At 39.8% G+C, this 16,972-nt stretch overlaps 1 long non-coding RNA gene across 1 annotated transcript; it reads left to right on the top strand.

Annotated features, from left to right (window-relative positions):
* The first annotated feature begins 733 nt into the window (after nucleotides 1-733).
* On the top strand, nucleotides 734-11,066 carry LOC138241238 (uncharacterized). The gene is made up of 3 exons (XR_011190425.1): nucleotides 734-801; nucleotides 1,679-1,857; nucleotides 10,872-11,066. It is a non-coding gene; the product is annotated as an uncharacterized lncRNA (long non-coding RNA).
* Nucleotides 11,067-16,972: the final 5,906 nt, after the last annotated feature.

Below are 16,972 nucleotides of genomic sequence, written 5' to 3'. Positions count from 1 at the left end.
ACCGACACTCCGCTGGGATTCTGTCGTCCTCTTCGTAGCCCTTATTTTTACAAGACGGGGACCCAGTTCACACCCCCAGCTTCCACCTGTCGATCACTGGTGATGCTGCGCCCGTCCATCTGGGTGCCTGAGTTGCTCTGATGTTTGTCTGAAATCACAGATCTTTTTATAGGAGTCATGGTGACGTGGGTTTGCATTTCACCTCCAGGCTGGACTCTGCCCCCCCAAACTAGACCTGAGATCTCAACCATGAATCACGGGGTTTCATGTTAAAAGATGCTCACAAAAAAATCCATTATCTGGTCTGTCCAGCCTGGCGACTGGCTCACCACAGTACACTTAAAGTATGCTTATTTTCTCATCCACCCACTCAAGTCACAGGAAATATCTTGAGTTTGTCTTCCAGAGCAAGGCGTAGGAAAGTAACATTCTTCAGATCATTATGTCAATCTGAGTACTTTTTCTAAAAAATAAGGACATCTTCAGGGGCTCAGAATATCGAACTACGTGTATAAGTGGCTGATCTGCGCTCCCTCCATGGAGCGGGCTGTCCATGCGACAGACCACCTCCTCTACTGTCTCGGCCCTGCTCAGACCTGCTCTGTCATAGATCAAGTCAGACATGGTGCAATGCTTTTGTGATGCATGTGGTGTGCAATAGACACAGCCTTTAGCTGGTGGAGGGACCCAGCTAGCCTCTCCCTGGGTGCTCCTTTGGGACAAATATTCAGCAAAGAAGTCATCACTACAGAAACCTCCAACATGGGCGGGAGTGCAGATTGGAGCAGTAGAAGCATGAAGGTATTTCAGATTAGCTGTTGCAAATCCATGCACATCCACAATCTGAAAAATCAGAGTAACGTGTTCTCCTTAGTGATCTGGAGCACACTTGCTTATACATCTGTAGTATCCTATTTCAGCTCCTAAGAGGGATTGAGGTCTTTGATGTTATTAGATGAAACGATCCAACACTAAATATTCCTGTGAATACATATGGAAACTCTTACATTCAGTAACTTGTGGCACCTTTTGTTATTCCTGTTTATAAGTTGCATTGACCATGAGTTTGTTCAGTTTTTCCTTTGAGATGCTACTTTTAAAGGAGCTATATAACATAACGTATTTTAGTTATTATAATAATTATTATTATTTGTAGCAGTAGTTGGTAATGGTAGTGGTGGTAGTAGTGGTAGTGCTGTAGTACTACTAGGGGGAGTCTCCTTTCCAGCATCCTGGCATAAGCCAGGCATTCCAGGGGAGGCTAAGAAGTGTGATCCTCTGAAGTTTGAAACACCCTCTTACACTCCAGAAGTACAGCCCCCACCAGTCCCACCCAGGGCTTCCAGCTCTGCCTCCTGAAAGGGGGCTTTTTCACAAGCCTGAGTGAAATCCCACCTTGTACTCCTGGTTTGACACTGTTAGGCCACCTAATAGTCCTTCCCATGGCCCCTGGGCAGGCTGCAGCTGCAGCGATGCACACAAGGCTCCTGCCATAACAACCTGCTCTTCCTGGGATCGTGACCTGGTCATGTTGGAGGAGCTTGAATACCACAGAGAGCCTTAGAGCAAAGCTGTTGGTAGCTTTATGCTTGGCAAGGCAATCTAAGGTAAGATAAGATCACTTTATTGGCCACCTACAGTTTCTTGTATTAAGAATTTGTCTTTTCACATACCCCAGCTTGCTGTCCATGAGACACACAGACAGTGAGAGAAGCCTGGGGTCAGAGCACAGGATCAGCCATTGTACAGCGCTCCTGGAGCAGTTGGGGTTAAGGAGCTTGCTCAGGGGCCCAACAGAGTAGGATTCCTCTGCCGGATGCGGGATTTGAACCGGCAACCTTCCACCCACAGGCACAGGTGAGGGTCCTGACAAAGAACAATCCAAATTACATTCCCAGGATGGTTAATCTAAAACAGAACCCGGCTTGGTTCAGGGGCGCTGGAACCTACCCTTGAGTCAGGCCAGGGGGTGGTGTTTGCCAGTGAGCACCTGGTGGCTGGCTGGGCTGTCGTATGGGTCAGCACCTTTAAGGTGGAGGAGGGGGCTTGGGTGCAGTGCCGTTTGCGTGATGGGCATGAGAGGGACAGATTAGGATGGACTAGACCTTGGCAGTAATGAGTTCTCTTTGATGTTAAACATTTTAAAAACAAAGGAATTGATTTTAGGAAAAATGTAACTTAATTAGTGGCTAGAGGTTGTCAATGACTACAAGGATTTGGGACTTGTTCATTGACAAAAATGGGAAGATGGGACAAATGCTGTGACACTTTATAAAAGAGGCCAGCAAACTTGTTTTTCTTAGGAAACTCAGCTATTTTATTATAAGTTAAAACTATCTAACACTTTTTCAAATCATTTGTTGAAATTGTTTTAACATACTGTCTCACTTGTTGGTTTGGCAACAGCAGTGCCATTTTTGTACTTTTAGTAATAAGGAAAATTAGTGAAGAAAAGAAGAAAAATAAATGGGGCAAACCAAATTAATTTAAAAGACCTCTACAAAGAGAGGGTTTAAAGAAGGCCAGAAGAATATTGGAGAGTGTGTGTCTCAGCCCCTCCAATGTGAATTTACACTACTTGTATCTGGGAGATGCCTCTGTCTCCCCAGGTATAAAAGTAAATAAGAAATATTTAATCCCTGCTGCAATCTCACTTTTAAGCAATGTAAAGTTACTTTCTTATCTCCTGTAGCACACTTTGTTTTCTCTGTTTTTGATGATTGTCTGTCCTTGTAATTTTGCTGTATTGTGCTGTTCTGTAACACAGATTTCCCACAAGGGATGATAAAGCTTGGATATTAATTTGCTTGTATGTTTGGTATCATTCTCTTGCTGCATAACACACTTATGGACTCTCCCATCACTATGGTCAAGTTGAGGTTGAGGCTGTTGAAAGTGATAAGATAATAATAATTATAATTAAAAATGATAATTACTTACACTTACTGTATATAGCACTTTTCTGGACACTCCACTCAAAGCACTTTACAGGTAATGGGGATCCCTCCACCCCCACCAGTGTGCAGCCCCACCTGGATGATGCGACGGCAGCCATAGTGCGCCAGAACACTCACCACACATCAGCTATCAGTGGGGAGGAGAGCAGAGTAATGAAGCCAATTCATATACTGTATGGCGATTATTAGGAGGCCATGATTGGCAAGGGCCAATGGGAAATTTGGCCAGGATGCCGAGGTTACACCCCTACTCTTTTCGAGAAACGCCATGGGATTTTTTATGATTTTTAATATTTAATGGGATTTTTAATGATCACGGAGAGTCGGGACCTCAGTTTTACATCTCATCTGATGGATGGCCCCTGTTTACAGTATAGTGTCCCTGTCACTATACTGGGGCATTAGGACCCACATGGACCGCAGGATGAGCACCAACTGCTGGCCCCACTAACACCTCTTCCAGCAGCAACCTTAGTTTTTCCCAGGAGTCTCCCATCCAGGTACTGACCAGGCTCACACCTGCTGAGTTTCAGTGGGCTGCCAGTTGTGAGTTGCTGAGTGATATGGCTGCTGGCATAAGATAAGATAAGTTAACTTTATTGGCCAGATACAATTTCTTGTATTAGGAATGTGTCTTTTCACATACCCAAACTTGCTCTCCATGGAGACACAGACAGGGAGAGAAGCTTGGGGTCAGAGCACAGGGTCAGCCATTGACCGATGAACCTTAACTATTTTTTTTAGGTTCCCCAAAAACTTCTTTAATTATACAGTACGGTACATCATACAGTATATTTCTGCTAAGATGTATAGTAAAGATCAGACTCACAAAGTTTAGAACATTATATTGGACAGTGCTGTACAAACTTGTCAACTTGTTACCTATTTATTTAACCACCTTATTCTAATTACCTCCTTAATTGTGATAAGTAAACTAGGGGTTAAGCTATTATTTCACACATGCTCAATCTTAATTATTCAATTTTCTACTTCATACACCATTCCATCTCAAAACACATTGAATTGGTTTTGGTTTAAGAAAAGACCTGTTTTTATTAAACAAGGTTTCATTGTAAAACACTTAGCTCTTACGAGTCAGAACCAGTGAACATGGCAACAGTTATTCAGGACTAAATTGTAATGACTACTTTTACCCTTTCATATTCTGCAGTGCCACCTGGTTCTAACTCTGTAAACAGTGAAATATTATCATAAAGTAAATATAATAGCTGGATTAAAGCACATCAAGATTTTATGTGATCTGTGCAATGTGAATATGAGTGCCAAACTTCAATTCAAAATATGTCTAGGAGCCAGACGATGTAGAATCTCATTTTTGTGGGAGCTGGATGGGGCAGATATTTTACTCCAAATTGTATTCATCCAGGGGTGCATGTATTCTTGTGCATAAAAAAATCAGGCAGCGTTCCTTTATTCCCTCGGTTCATCACAGTTTCTCTTGTATCAACGTCTTCGATAGTAAATTACTGTACTTCAGTCACTCAAAACCAACATCTATAACAACATAGTTATTTCTTATCATGTGTTTTTTTTGCACACACTGCTCTTTCAAGGTTCTTCAATAGAACATATTCTCTAGCAGAGACTAGGTGTTTATAAATACCCAAATTAATTTAATTTTAGACACTTTCAAGAATGAGAACATCCCTGATGAAACCATACTGAGGAAGGACTTAAACTTACCTTCCTGGGCCAAATTGTCCTTTTCACTACCCAGGTTGATAAACAACATGCCATGTGCCTCTGTGAGCTCAACAACTTTATCTTATATATACATTTTCAAACTGTTCTGCACCACTACTATGTAAACACAGGTAAGTTCTACACACTGAATCTGACTAACTTGACTCAAATCATGCAGACCAACTATTGCTAATATCATGACCTAGGATTTATAAACCTGGAGATAAACTTGTTGTACACATCTGACTCATGAACCTCAACAGGCAGCTGTATCTTGGTTGATTACATTTCAGACATGCTTAAATAGCAGAACCATTGACCCACAATGGATCAATGACAAGCTCATTTTTTTTATTTTGTGACAATTTCGAGGAAAAGTGGTGTGGTAGCACATTGTTAGATAAAAAAAATAGACAAAATGCAGATGAAAAGGTAAGCAAGGTAAAGTGATCTTCATTCACATAATGAGAAAACAGAAATGAAATCTAAACTCTTCCCAAACTATAACTAAACTCTTCTCTTGTCCCTATTAGATTAATTCTGAGCTGCTAAGTCATATATCAACACCAACGCCAACAAACATCCTCTAAACGTATAATTTCCATGTACAGATTGGTCTGTTACTTCTTTTTGTCCTGCTCTGGTGCATAATGGACATCATTCTCTCTTTTCCAGATAGCTTTTAAATTGCACCTGGATCCATTGTCTTCCTCAGATTGATCTGTTGCAAAGGGCAATGGGCCAGTCCCCCACTACTTTCTGAGGAATGTATTTCAAGCAAGTTAAAAAAAATGCAGGTTTCAAGGATCATATTTTGCTTAAAGAAGTTTCCTGAGCAATCAACATGTGATGAATGCTGACCCCCTAGCCACAGATTGTAGAACTGAGCCACCATATCATTCAATTTATCATCACACACATCTGCGGACAGTTCGAGAGCACATGGATCTAAACAGAATTCTATAACTGTCAGGGAACTGGCAGGTAGTTCTCTGGGGATCCTATGTGTAGCCATGAATCCTGCAGGATGCAGAGGCAAACAATCCAAAATCGTAATCCAGAAGCAAGGTCGATAGGAGAAGCTAGAGATCAGAAAACCAGAAAGAGCCGAGACAAACCGAGAAGACTATCCAAAAGGCGAAATCCAAGAGACAAGATCTAAAGGGAAAAGTTAAGTTAAAAAAAACGGGAAATCCAACGAGACAAAAAAGCACACTTGAAAACTTTAAAGGAGGCTTCTCAATAGTGAGCATGGTTTGGTGCGTGAGGGAAGTTTAAATAGTGAAGGGAGAGGGACATGGTGGTTGGATTATTGGTCCAGGAGTGAGAATCTGTGGAATCTGGTGCCCGTGAGAATGTGATGGGTTCAGTCAGGAATGAGATCGTGAAGCATTAGGTTTGGGAATATAATGGTGTTTGTGAGGGAGAGTGTGGGGTGTGACAATAACAAATGTTATTCACAATTTTACCCCACATTAAATTATGTTTTTCAGAAATCATTCTACTCCACAACTTCCCCATCTCCTTTAATCAAGCTTCTACAGTATATCTCTTAAGTGTTAGAATGATAACGATCTTCTTGACTGTGAATTTTACAATCCCATTTCCCTTCTGAATGTGGACACAAAAATAGTCAAAGCATTAGCTTCTTATTTCAAATGTGTTTTATCTTCCATGACTTATCTGGATTTATCTGTTTTTTTCAAGGGTAGAAACTTCTTTTTTTAAAGTGTATTGCTTTCTACATAACACATGGGCCATTCCTGAAGTTCTGATCTCCCGTAGTATGGACGTGTGTGAGGAGTGGATCTGCCTTTTTGAGACACTTGAGAAGCCTGGTTTTGGCTCTACTTTTATATTGTTGGATTAAATTATTTTAATAGAAGACACTGTTAGGTCCTAACTACATAATTAAATTGCTGCATTCTTGTAATAATTTAAAATAAAACTACTTTTTAATTAATTCATAATCATAGGGTATACTGAGAGCAGGTGGTGTTATTCTTGTGGGATTACTCAGTACTTATTCACAAGAATATCTACTGTAAGTCCCTGCATATGATTAATTGCAGGGCTTTATTTCTAACCTTCTCTCGACAGTGTATTACTGGCAATTGCTAGTAGTTACTAGTTGTGAGTAGATTCTTACATTTGGCATTCTGGGATTCAAGGGGAAAAGAAGATGAGGATTTTAAATAAAAAAGCAGTAGCCTCTCAAATGCAGTAAAATGTTACACGTTCCTAGTTCACTGTTAGGCAAGGCAATTGGCCTTCTAGAAATAATTGTCGGACCACAGACACAATTTTGCTCTTTGGGATTCAAAGCTTTGGCAGCCTGTTCTAAACATTTGGAAAAAAGACTACATGATTAGACACTCCTTTCATTCTAATCTCATTCCCCTAGATGTGGGAGTAATTTTCAAAGGCAGCTCACTTTAAAGTTTCTTTATTTCATATTTGATACATACATCTTTCTCTTTTAAAAAATAGAGTGTGCTACTGTACCTTAAACTGTTGATAACGGCATTGAATAATGTTTCAACTTGCCACAAATCAAAACCAATCACTAAGAACTTGGACCCAAGGCCTGAGATTCTAAGAGTAAAAGGGTAATTCTATTTGTGTCTGTGTCTTGTTATTTTCACTCTTATATTCAATTTATATTAAATAAAAAAAGCTACAAAAATATTTTCTATCCTATGTTTCTTCTGGGCGTCAATACAGATACTATACAGTACGTAAAGTGCTGCTTTGAATTTTAGTTTCTTTGTATTGTACATATGCATATTAAGATATGTTTTACAAAAAGGCAATTCTAAAATTTCAGACAGCTTTTGTCCGACCCAAAGACAAGAATTGCACAAAATACTCATCTAGGCTCCCTCAGCTTCCATTCTGTGATGAGGTGAAGGAGTTTTCCACTCCTTGTAGAGTATTATTTTAGACTAGACTCTGGTCTAGCTGGATTGTTTGTTTTGACTTCCACTAAAGCTTTCACAGGACAAAACCACCACATCCTGGACCATTCATCTGCTCTTTGTGACCCATCCTTAACCTCTACGCACGAAGCTGAACATGGGACTTCATTGCAGACAGCTTGAGTTTGCTAGGGAGGAACTGAACTCTATATTTAGCTCCAGAGAACAAAAGTCAAACTTCCCTGTCTCTTTAGAGAAGAGAGTTAGGCTCCCTGGCATTGCTTGGATGGATGTGTGGGCTTGTCAGCCACACAAATACTCATTTAGTGGGGTCTCTTGCATCAATTAAACTTCTGATATGATACTGATACTGTCTGATTGGTTAAAATTCCTTGTGATCTTTACCTGGAAAGGATATTATTGTAAGATTTATAGATGCCACAAAGACCACCCACATTCTACTAACATTCCTCTTTATGTCTGCATATGAATGTAATTGACAATTTTTCAGTTTTTAATTTGATCAATCTTTATCCCATTCTTTGGTCAAATCCTAATAATGATTAAATAAACTGATGAATTAAGAGATAGCAAGCTTAGTACTTAGGCTTTAAGTCGCCTGGCTGAGCACATGACAGCACCGGGCAAAGATCAGCACAGGATTGCTGCTGTGGTGATGCTGGGGTGGAGGGAGGGCGTGGTGGTGCCATTTTCAGCCAGGGAGCATTTAAGCATTAAAGGGAAGAAGAAATGTGACATTAGAATTTGACCTCCACCCAAACTTCTTCTCAATAACACCAGGAACCTCAGAGTCATGTCCTTTATAGTGAAAAAACTGCTTAAATGTTGTAAAACATTGTCAATATTTGCATGCAAGTGTAGGGATTATCACATACAGTATTACAGTAATTCATTTTTGGTATTCATATATATATACTGATTCTATATTATATTAAAATGATTTCACTGTACATGTATTTTGGGAGATACTGATGAAGACAGTTATTCTGCATTACTGCATAACATAATTCAGAATTACATTGACCATTGTGGAGTAGAGATAAAGGCTCTTAAAGTCTGCTGGTTGCAGTCCCAGGGGTCACATTGCTATTGTAGCCTTGAGCAAGGTACTTCATCTGAATTGCTGCAGTTAAAATACCCAGATGTGTAAATGGGTATAAATGTAAGTCCCTCTGGATAAAAGTCTCAGCTGAATCAAGCAGTAAAAATTGGTAGTAAAAATGACATTTCAGATGAAGAAATTAGATTTATTGAAGTACTGTCCATCAGTACTTCAGTGAATACCATCTTCATTCATTTAAAGATCTAACTGAACATTCATAGTTAGAAAATACTGTTCCAACCACTTTATTTGTGTAATTCATTGTTTTGGAGATACCCATTATCACATAATTCCGACATATTTATTGCATAGAACACCACCGCATGGCAGCATCAAGCTGAGGAATTAGTGACATGTCAGAGCTTGTAACTTTTTGACTCTGCTGCTTTTTGCTCTCTGACTCATGCAAACAGGAATATTTCTTAGCTTTCCAACGATACCTCCCAGTTTTAGATGGCCAGTGGAGTGACAGAGTATTGGATTTGTAACCACATTGAGGCATGCAGCCCTTGTCATATGCAGCAGGGCTAACACTTTGGTGACTGTGCTGTGGCTCTCATATGGTTCACGAACAACAGAGACATCACTGGAAAGTGCCGTGTCTGTAATTTCTAGCAAGCCATGAACCACACTGATGTCGTTGAGAGTGCCTGAGTATTATTTATGGTTAACAGATCTTGTAGCCCTTACATGTTTACTGTTTTTTCATCTATACATCTATAAGTTTTGACAAGAAACCTTCTTCAAGCTCTCAGACCTCCCATGCTGTAGTAAATTCCCAACATACTTAATATACAAGCCTGAGAAATCTTACCAGCTGAACCTGTGCTAAAGGGTATTTCTTTATTTTACAATCTAAGATTCAAATCAAAATCTTGGAGATGCAAAAGGAAAATGATAACAATAATAACTGGGAAATGAACTGAATCTACAATATCCGGCAGCACTGAAAACCCCATCAACAACTACAGTAAATATCCCAGAGAACATTACTCCACAATGTGACAGGTGTCAGTACTCAGGGCCCTGTGCATGGCATTCTCCCTCTGCCAGTACCCCAGCCATGACCCTGAAACCCCAGACGTGGAGGAAAAGAAAATGCATGTGTTTCTGTGAGGTTTGGGTTGCAGCACTGCAAAAAATTGCTTTAGGTTATTAATTTAGTGCACTTTTCTATCAGATACATTCTCTTTCTGTCTTCTGATACCTCTGGCAAGGAAATAATGAAGATAGACATTTTCAGTTGTGCTCTGGCTGTCCTACACCTCTGCTCTGGACAGACTGCCTAGCTGAACAGTCTTGCGCTGATTGTGACAGGATGCTCTCTATCCAGATACGGGACCCTTGCTTATTGTGTGGCAATACCATGGCACATACTGTACAGCACTGTGTTCTGACCACCTGGGAATGTGTTACCTGATGTAGGAACCGAGTAAAACAAAGATCCCAAACACAGCTGTGCAACGACTCACGTAAACAAACATGTATGTGATATGTGCTTTAGTATCACCGTTAACTCCCGCATAACATTTTTAGTATGAATTTCTGATTTACTCAGAAAACATTGTCCTCCAGATTTACTCATAGCCCCTGCTGAAATTGGATCGATGCCACATTGTTCATAAATATCATTTTTAAATTGAATCCCAAAACACGTGGGTCACATTCATTCACCCCTCTTCTCACTCAAGTGAAAAGATCCTCTTTTGTTTAACAAAAGTACATCTAGTTGAGCCACACACATGGACACATGAATTCTGACCACAAACCACTTATTTAAGGCTTCGTTATACTGGTGAAGATCCAGATCAAATATTAGCTTTGCATCGCCCCTTTCTGCATGGCTGCCAGATTACTATTATTCAAGTTCTTCGAAGAATAACACGGCTCAATATCCAACATACACAGCTGCCAGTGTTAAAGGGAGCTCTGATAACATGAACCCCGGTTAATGGAATGGCAAGAAGAGTCAGTGCTCCCCATTTGTCTTCTGTGGCTTGTAACTGAGGAAACTATCCCACTGCAACAAGAGATGGTGGTGAAAGCTGCTCGGGAAAGCCTTTCAAAAACCGACAAGAAGCTTTTGCAAAGCTAAAAATGAATCAGTAACAAATTATTTTCACATCCTCATTTGAATATAATAAGGTCTTAATCTTGTCAAAAATACAGGCTAGCGTGTGCACAGCGATGCAGTGTTCAATCTCCCTGCTGAAAGACTGGAGAAAGCTGCCTGGAGGATCTGGCTTTTGGTAGAGTTCCTGGAGGAGTCCTGAAGTTGCCATGTGCTTGCCTGCATCCAGAGGAGAACCGGCACAGTAACTCACTGCCTTACAACTCTACTGTCAGTTGTGCTTTTGGCATCCTTCAAGAATTCATGCAAAAAAATATCCAGAAATAAAAGCTGATGTTCTGTGGTTTGTCTTCATATTTATCTTTGGCTCTGAAGTGTCACTGGTAGACAACAAAAATAAAAAAAATCACTTCACTGTCCCCAGTACGTACACCTTTCACTGTGCTGTACATACAGTATAGTCATTTAAAACTACATTCTATTTAGCAAAAAAAATGTAAATGTATTAAAGCTTTCAATTTAATTGTTAAAACATAAAAATCCATGGTTGAACAGTTGTCAAAAGCACAGACATTTCATTGCCAGCAACTACTGCTGCACGCTGTATTGTTGTGTATTTGATAATTAAACTTTGATTGATTATACTAGTGCAAGCACTTCACTAATTCAGCATTTTTATCATGCTCACAGATTACCATGGCGTTTAGCTGTTTTTAACAGAATGTTTTCATGTTAGTCTACTAACAGTTTAAACTGTCCTTTGTCCAGTTTTGGGCCTTTAGTTTTGCTTTTGTTTCATCACTTTTCCAGAAAAATTGTGAGACAGAGTATGGGACAGTGTTGTAGAGGTGATATATTTTGTATCAAAGGTCTTGGAAAGTCTCTATTTATTATAAACATGCTAAACTTTAAAGTTTCCTTCATTTTTAATTCCAAACATTTTCATGAAACAAAAGGAAAGGCTGATTAGCTAGATTCCTGTGAGATGAGGCTCAGCTGTGGGTGGTTAGCTTGCCTCTCAAGGTATAAAAGGGCGTGGGTAGAACACACAGGTTTTCATTCAGGAAGACCTGAATTACTGAAGCTTGTACTTTGCTATGATAGGAAAGCTAGAAAATATGTTAGAAACCTAAAAGTAAGCTAGAGGCTCTAAAGTTAAAAACAGGTTTACTTGTTATTGATTTTAGTTGACCTTAGTAGAAGTTTGAAGCTTATTCCATGCTGGAAGTCCAAATAGTAACTAATTGGGAAGAAACATTTCTGAGGCTAGTGTCTCCTTGCTAGACTGGAATACTCAATGGAAAGATCCCTGCTAGCAGTGATATGCTGCCCCTGAACTGTCAGTCAGAATAACCATTTCTTTTTCTATGTCTTCTGCTGTTGAGTGAACTTCACGGCCGTTGAACAGCCCTTGTCTCTAATCTTTGCTTCAAAGACATCTTCTGTTCTGAAACAATCGGCCATATCTATTAACAGTATACAGTAACTCCTCTACAGTATGAGTTTTTTTATTATTCCTGCTTTTGTTATAGCACATACTGGATGTTGTAGATACTGTATGTTGGAATATGACAGCCATGGTAGAGCAAGATGCTAAACCAACCCTTATCACACTGACACTTTATACTGGATCCTGATACCCACTATTGATCAAAGTAGTGATGAATTTGAGTTAGGAGGGGTATACTTTAATTTCTCTCATCAGCCTAGATGCACACAGACCAGCCAAACTCAAGCTGCCTTTTTCAGTCTGAACTTGATCTGGAGTCCATTTGGAGGAGTCTAGTCAGTTTAGTATGATACCCAAGTGTAGCAGGAGCCTCATCTCTGTGCAGTGTTCATCCTGCCTGAACCCCTGAACTGACAGCCAGGCCCTTTTGCAGCCTACAGTGGGAAACAGGAGCAGTAGGAAGGCAGTAAGTGTTATGTGAGTGTAGTCCCTAGGGGCCAGAGAGGAGGGACTGACTTTTTCACCTCATCCTCTCTTGCACTGCTGCCTGTTTAATTGCTCCAGTAATAAAACTTCCTGCCTATTTCAGCTGGTGTACAGGTCCCCTGCCAGGACCCAGTCCTGTTTATTTATCCTCTGGTTAAAAGACCAAAGGCCTATGGCGTGAGTTTTACACTACTGTGAGCCAACGTGTTCTGAGGTGAAGCACTGGGTGGTACGAACCCTCTTCATGGCTCCTGTGTAATTAACTCTTTACTGCCCACAGGTCTTCCTTTCTCCGTATTCACATAGATAAGCCACATTGTGTAACAGCTAGGATACACCACGTCTGTACCCCACAGCACGTGCAGTCTGGGCTGCCCTCTTTCTGTTCCTCCTGTAAAATTTAAGGTAGCGGTTATGATCCCACTCAGTGTACAGAAAACCCGGACTGGTCAGTTCACACATCGATTGCATTTTTAAAATCTTTCATCTGCAAGTGTTGCCACTCTTTTATCTGTCCATTACCAGAAAGTTTCTTTTTCCTGCTAAAAGGTTTTAGCAAGCAGGAGCCTACCCTGTTGTGGACTAGACTCTGTATGGGACACCAGCCCACTGCTTGACAAACATGAAGGGACAATTTAGAGCCATCAATTCACACAATTGGCATGTCATCTTGAAATGGGAGGGCACTTACTGTATAACATTTTGAAGTTGCAAAGAATTTTAAACTGCTAATGTAGGTGTCTGTAACAACAATGACAACAATATTGACATCAACACCATTTTATTTTTATGGCTTATAAAAAACATCTCTGAATGAACATTAGATAACTTCTAACATTAGAAAACCTCTGGACTGATACACATTTTGAAAAGGGGTATTGTATTCTGTGAGCATTTAAATAAATAAATAAAATCTGCATCACTTCTGTGCTTCTCTATGAGATGCAGTTCAGTTGTCTTTGGAAATAACAGCCTTGATACTCACACATAGTCTGCCCCTAGAGTTCCCGAGTCAAATGACACCAATATATTCAGTTCAAAGAGAGAGTATAGTGAGTCAGTGAATAGTAAGCCCACTACGTTTTTCAAATGGACTTTTCAAAGTCAACTATTTCCTACTGGCTTGGAGAAAGTTCTCCCTCTGGAGCACACTGGCTCTCGCTTTGTAGCAACAGCGTTCTTGGTAATGGGTGGTCCTATCAGGGAGGGATTCGTCTGGTCGGGGGTTAACAGTGTCTGAGTTCGCTTAAGATTCTAGAAACCAAACAGCAGCCACTTCCTCCCAGACTTGCTCTCTCCTGTAAAGCTCTGTAGCTCTGCAGCAGTAGAGAACCTTAATTCATCATGCATTTCCAGTGCACCAGAAATGTGATTTTTCTTACCCTGTCAGAAAACATGAGTAGCCAGACTGGCAAATGACCATGTGAAATACATCACTATGGATTGTTAGGAAACCTACGCACCTCAAAGACCACAGAACCAGCTCAGATTAAAAAGTATTTGTGTTAAAACAGCTCATGAGAGGAGGGTGAGTAAATAATTATCTATTTACACTCATCCCTTGATTTAGGAACATAATTATTTCCTCGTAAAACATTTATGGGGTGAACATCCATAAAACCCAAAACAAACATTCTCATCAGTTTACATGTTAAACCTTCCGATTTGCTCCCAAGGTTTAGCAAATCACCCAGCATTGCTTGTTTTTACCCTAACAGATCCCTGAAATGTAAGAACACTGTACCTTGTTTATGATAATAATCCTTCTTCAATCAATCAATGTCATTCTTGTAGAGCACCTTTCAAGCCTGAGCATTGTCAAGACACTTATGAAAATATGACATATGAAAATATATGTATAGGTACGATATTAAAAGAAAGAATTATGTGAGGAATTGAAGGCTATAACGAACAAGTAAGTTTTGAGGCGAGATTTAAAAACATCAGCAGAAGGTACTTTTTTTAATATGATCAGGAAGTGTTCTGTGAAGACTAGGGGCTACTGCTGTAAAAGCTTGGTCCCATAATGCCTAGAGCCTAGAGTCAGATGAACCCTATTGCAATAGTATACAAGATAAATGCTTTAAAAATGAAGAATGCAGACGAGCTGTAGAAACGTGTTGTGGGAGATCACATTATGAGATTAGCATCTTCTGTTGGGCTACAAAGGATGCACCTTCATTGTGGCAAAATATATTTGTAACTGTGAGAAATAGTTATGAAAATGAAGGCTTCTTTAAAGCAAAAATTCACAAATTGCATGTGCATGTAATTTGAGTAATGGATGTAAAATCTGGGTGGAAAGGATTAAGTTCATACTGAAGAGTATATCCATCCTGTTTGTAAAGCTCCTAAAGATTGAAATGTTGGCAAATATTATCTTTTATAACACAATATTCTTTACAGATGCTTTTTCCTCAAACAGAAGTCAGTAAAATACATTTGTAATAGTACATTGCATATTTTGGAACACACTAAAAGGGTAATCTGGATTTTTTTTGTCAAAGAAAAGAATTATTTTGACAGTCAGCATGACAATGTTATTTTCCTGGTTTCTTCTATCAATTTTAATTTAATTTAAACAACTTTTAGTTGAATTTTTGCAAATTATAAGAAGTGTAAAGGTAATTTCAACAAGGGTCTGTACACCTTTACATCAATAACTTTGATTTAACAGCAAAAATGCACATTTGAAGTGTCATCTTCCCCTTTTTTTCTCCACAAATGACAATGCATACGAATTAAAAGTTCTAGAATTGGTATATTACCTACAGAGCAAATGATTTATATTGAACATAAATCAGTAATAAAACTGAGTAGCCACAGACTATGCTATGAGAGGTTTTATAGATCATTTAAACTACCTCCAGAACAGGTTAGAACAGTGGTATCTGAAATATACTGTACTTCACAAAGTCTATGTAAAAATCCCCCCTTTTGATTTTTTACAATTTGTGTTGCACACTCAAATAGAAATACATTTATATGGGATTTGTCATCACTGATCTTCTCTAAAATCTCAAAGCTAAATGAAAGTACAAGTAATTTAAATAACACTGAGACATCTTGATTTGATAAGCATTAACCCCATTTGCAATGACACTCCAAATTGTACCCAGGGACATCGAATGTCCTTGTGAGGTCTCCCTAAAACTTGAATACTGGTGGTCAGTCCAATTGGTTCAATTGGTTAACATGATTTCGGGAGAAATACACCTGACTATATAATATGATAGATACTTTATTAATCCGGTGAGGGAAATTACAGACAGAGCTGCTGTAACAGGCTGCCGCTAGCACGGCGCCATCATAGGGTCATGATATTACAGTTTAAAGTCACTTCCATGATAGATGCTGTTATAGATGGGGCCCCTATCTTTCAGCCTATGTATTAGCCCAGGCACACCCCAAGGTTGTGTTTTCTCTCTCCTCTACTCCATTCCTTGTACACCAATGACTGCACTTCCGACGACTCCTCGGTTAAATGACTCAAGCTTGCAGACGATACTGCTCTTATAGGCCTCATCACAAATGGCGATGAGAGCTGGGACAGAAAGGAAGTCGATTGACTTACTGTACAGGACAACGTGGTGTACCACCACCACCAACATGGATCTCAGCACCGCTAAAACTGTAGAAATGATAATTGACTTCAGAAAGCTTCCCCCAGCACCTCCTCCCCTGGTAATCAAGGGCTCTGCTGTCGATGTGGTGGAATCTTGCAAGTTCTTGGGCACCGTCATCTCAAACACTCTCCACTGGGATGAAAACATTGCTTGCATTATAAAGAAAGCACAGCAGCACATGTACTTTTTGAGACATTTCAAGAAGCTTGGCATTGCACAATCTGTTCTCATACAGTTCTACAGAGCCATTATTGAAAGTGTTATTACTTCTTCTGTCATGGTCTGGTTTGGCTCCGCTACTGCAAAGCCTAAAGACCGATTGCAGCGCATTATCAAGTATGCTGAGAAAGTGATGGGCTGCAATCTTCCATCCCTCACTGTGCTATACACATCTAGAGCAATGAATCAGACCACCAAGATTGTTGCAGATCCTTCCCACCCTGGTCATTTATTTCAAAAGATTTCCTCTGGAAAATGTTTTAAAGCAGTCAAAACCAAAACCAACAGACACCTGGACAGTTTCTTTCCCAATGCCATATCCTTGCTTAACCAGCATCCTCCCCCAGCAACTCCATGTTTTAGCTGAAAAAACTTTAAACTATTACTACTGCTTAGTTCATGTCTTGTATATCTCGCA

The sequence above is a fragment of the Lepisosteus oculatus genome, chromosome 1, assembly GCF_040954835.1.
Source record: "Lepisosteus oculatus isolate fLepOcu1 chromosome 1, fLepOcu1.hap2, whole genome shotgun sequence".
Taxonomy (NCBI): Eukaryota; Metazoa; Chordata; class Actinopteri; order Semionotiformes; family Lepisosteidae; genus Lepisosteus; species Lepisosteus oculatus.
This window is presented reverse-complemented; position numbering and strand designations above follow the sequence as displayed.